At 45.9% G+C, this 4,251-nt stretch overlaps 1 long non-coding RNA gene across 1 annotated transcript in view; it reads left to right on the top strand.

Annotated features, from left to right (window-relative positions):
* The first annotated feature begins 1,125 nt into the window (after positions 1-1,125).
* The window catches only part of LOC102373934, a 3,729-nt gene continuing 603 nt past the window's right edge, over positions 1,126-4,251 (top strand). The window contains exons 1-2 of the long non-coding RNA XR_325067.2: positions 1,126-1,291; positions 2,030-2,157. This is a non-coding gene — a long non-coding RNA (uncharacterized LOC102373934). The remainder of the gene's footprint in view (positions 1,292-2,029; positions 2,158-4,251) is intronic.

Here is a 4,251-nt window from a genome sequence, read left to right on the forward strand (position 1 = left end):
ATAGCAGTGTAACCGACTGCAAAATTTGGCCTATAAAGTTAACATCCAGGAATCACTGCAGTGCATCCCAGGTGACCATCTTACCATATATATATATATATATATATATACACACATCATATATCCTATCCTATATATATACACCCAGGGGACCATCCTATCATATATATATAAAAACAAGGGCCAGATCAAGAAGTCAGATCGAGGTAGTATTTTCTCTGAAGAACTTCTGTGAATCACTGCAAACACTGTAGCTCATCCAAGTGCTTTCTGTCCTATTTGCAAAACAAAATGTTTACTCAAGATAGTTTATCTCAGACTCTAGAGGCCAAGTGCATTGTTCTAAGGTCAGTCCGGGTCATCTAGGAATGAAAAAACAGAACTCTCTCATCGCTCAAGTCTTTTAGCTTAACTCCTGGAAACTTGTGCCCCCTGACATATTATTCTGCCAAGCTCTCATGGTCAAAGGGCAGGAAGAGGAAATCAATTATAAGCTAGTATACTAATCTAATTTCCATAGGCCTTGTATAGAGGATGGTCTCTGAAGAATTGCAGTAAAGCTTGTGAACTGGGTAACAAAAAATAACAGTTAGTTTAATAGAAGTGGAGAGAGCCCAGTCTTTCTGGACTAGGATTTCCTGGTTCCTGCTTCCACTTCTGGCTTCAGTGACCTTGAGGAAATCACTTAGGTCCAGGTTCACAGGTACAAAGCTGTTGTAACTCTACTGATTGCAGTTGACTTAGTTTCCTTCCATGTAAACCTGACAGAATAATCTGCATTTGCTGTGAGCATGCACTGGACCATGTTCAGAAAGTGCTTTAAATATGTAATGCTATGTGTAAGTGCTAAGGGACAGTTCTGCATTACCACTGACTTCAGGGCAGCAATTGCCCAAGCTCAGAACCTGGTTCGAAGTATTATTGCTGGATTCGATCAGACTGGGAGAATGCAAGGCTTTACATTTTCTTTCATGCTCCCAACAGACCAGCAGTAGCCACTTAGGCAGATGGCTATAGCCTCCATGGGCACCTGTTGGGGATTAAGGATTAGTAGTTGCCTTTTGAAAGGTCAGGTCGTTTTTTTTTTTTTAAAAGATCAGCTACATGTGCACTATCATGGTTGGAGTACGTGGAAAGGAGCAGGAAGGCATTCAGAGCAAGGACTGGCAAAGCCAGATCTGAAGCTTTTGCAAGGTTTAGAGCAGCGTGTGGACAATTGGGGCTCACCTGGGCTTTTTCAGGCTCTCTCAACCCAAACAAAGGAGTAAGGTTTTGTGGCTGAAGTCCAGAGGTAGGAATCAGAGTTGACTGTATGTCTACCTCTGTCACATATCCACTGTATGACCTTAGATACATCATTTTCCCTCTCCAGGGCTCAATGTACAATGGTGAGCATAATGATTCCCACTTCATCTAGTCATGAAGGTTAAGTCATGGCTGTTTGTAAAGCCCCTTGAAATCCATGAATGACAAGCACTGGGAAATCATATTATTGCACTAGAAAAGCATATAGATAGCTCGAGCTCTCTCTTTAGCAATCAGTCTTGTAACAGTACTCGTTGCTGTAGTTTCATTTATTGTTGCAACGTATTACTGTTGCCATTATGATAATCCATGCTGCAAAAGATAGCAGAGACAGCGTTGCTATCAAATAATTCCTTCTAACATGTAAATGACACTTGGTTTCCTTATGAAAATGGCACGTTGCTATAAGTCTCTATTAGGGATGCATTTATATGGCAAAACAATTATTTGGGGGCTGTCAGGAGGCATAAAATGATTCCCTCCACCCCAGTCGATGTAGGACATATTCAGATCACGGCTGCTGATGTAATTGGATCCTTGAGTCTAATTGTAGCATACGATACTAAGGTGTGGATTGCTAGAAACTGGTTTTTCCTGACTCTGGGCTGCTCTGGGAGAGCAATTTGGATAGAATTGGGAAGAACTGGTCCTTCCTGTTAACTCCCAAGAGCAGTTATGCTGCTGCATGCCTTTGATCGAGTGCCTTGTCCTTTTACCTCCAAAGGGCCCAGCTGGATCTTGCTTCTCCAGCTGTAAGGGATGCGAGCGTTCATCAGCGAGGAGTACCACAACGCTCCATTATGTGTGCCACTTAGTCTGGACCCTGGGAACACTGACTGTGACCAAAGAAACGTGAGTTTTCCAACAGAAAGGTGCAGGGGTGACACCTTTCACCTGTGGGCCAGCAGCTCTGTTCCTAGTTCACAAGCCCAGTCAAATGGACAGTTCGGACTTCAGTCCTCAGGCTGGGGAGGCAGGTGCTTTGGGGCTGTGACCACCTCTCTGGTCCATGTTTTTACAATGCCTAGCATGGTGGAAGCTGGATCAACGCCCAAAGCCCTTAAGTGCTCTTGCAACGTGAATAAATCATCGTCATAACTGAGACCTTGCATTGTTGGCTAGGATTTTTCAAAGGAACTTCAGGGGATTATGTGCCCAACTCCTTTTGAAAGGCCAGAGGACAGGATTGGGCACCTAGCTCCCTGGAGCTCATTTGAAAATCCAGGTTGCCCTTGTCTAGCCACATGAATTAATTAAATATATGTAATGAATGACTTACGTAATAAGATCAATAGGTTTACAGGAGAGCTCTCAGCTTGAGAAGCCTAAATGCTCTATATTTACTCCCACAAAAGGTGCCTTAGCAAGTGGGCAGCAATGTAAGCACCAGCAGGGCTGAGCAGGCTGCCCCGGGGCTGGGCTCAATGCAACCCTACTAAAAGCAGCTTTGCAGCTTCCTCCTGTTGCCCTGCTAGGACCCCCCCAACCCGGATCTGCAGGGAGTGCAATCTTCCTGGCCTATTCAGGCCTTGGCCTCTTTGCAGAGGCTGCTGACAAAGGGACTCATTAAGAGCAGTTGTGGAGGTTGTGATGGAAATTCGTGCTGCTGACCCCCTACCCACAAAGACCCCCGATCACCCCACTCCATCCCCCACTTAATCCCCATCTTCTCATGGTCTCCCCCAATCCTCCTCCCGGACTCCTAAGGACAGGTTCGTTCCCTCTTCTCTCATGATAAATATTACATATATCCACCTTCAATAATTAAACAGTACATCACATCTCTGATGAGGTGGGGAGACAGGAAGAGGAGGGAGGGAACTAATTAGGGAGAAGGGACTTGAAGCAACCCTGTATGTTGAGTTACAAAGAACTAGTTACTTAACCTCAGTCCAGGTTATCTCAGGATCCGTGTGCCGGCGTTACCCAAAGTCCACAACAATTGATGCACCCTGAGGTGACCCATGGCAAACACGCTCCAGGTTGCAAACCAGAACAATAGTACATCTCTACACCCGCAGCACTAGAGAGCACAGGTGTTGCCTTACTTGTGACAGCAGGAAAGACGTGCCCAATGCATGCAGTCAGAAATACAGCGTGCCTGCTTAAAGCAGAAAGACCCGGTGGCATTTCCTGTGCAGAGCTGCCAAGAAGAAGCTGAAGAACCACTTGTTGCTCCAAAGTTGTGACCTGAGTATTGCTGACCTCATTTACCAGTTTAGTGGGGCAGGTTTGTCACTGCGTTCAATGGGATCCAGGCCTTATAATGCTTCATGGTTGCCGATTCTAGTCCTGATGTGGCAAAGTATTTCAGTGCAAGTCACAAAGCTTAGCATGTGCCAAAGTGCTTGTCCTGAAGCAGGCTGTATGCCGTTGCTTTAAATCAGCATGTGCATTTACGCAGGTGTCTGCCTTTTGGGGCTAATCCTAGCCCTCAATCTGTACTGGGGTTTGTATGTTGAATGGTCTTTGGGGGATTCATGTGAAACACCCGTCGCCTCAACCAGCCAAAGCCCCAAGCCTGCCTGCCTCTGAAAGACGGGCGAAGCTGTGAATCAGTAACAGAACAGCAGCCCTGAGCTCTGATGGCTCAGATAGTCCCAATGCTGCAGAAGAAGCTGTGCGTAGTCAGTGGTGCTGCTTTAAGTCTGAACACCTGCCTGCTTTGTATACCAATATTGCACCCGGGGATAGCTCTTAGGGTTTTCAAGTGCAATACCACGGGTGGTACGTGTTAGAGAAGAATATGGGTATATGAAATATTCCTAGCAAAGCCTTAGGGCATATGTGCATGTGGGATGGCTTAAATTGCTGTAAGGAATGAAAATTAAAAACCCAGATGCACACGTGCGACTTACATTTGAGCTGCACGTCACTGAAAGCAACCATCAGCTCCTCTGCAAATGTTTTCTCATTCAGCCACCCCCCCCCCCCCCCCCCCCCCCC

This window comes from Alligator sinensis, unplaced genomic scaffold (assembly GCF_000455745.1).
Source record: "Alligator sinensis unplaced genomic scaffold, ASM45574v1 scaffold1782_1, whole genome shotgun sequence".
Taxonomy (NCBI): domain Eukaryota; kingdom Metazoa; phylum Chordata; order Crocodylia; family Alligatoridae; genus Alligator; species Alligator sinensis.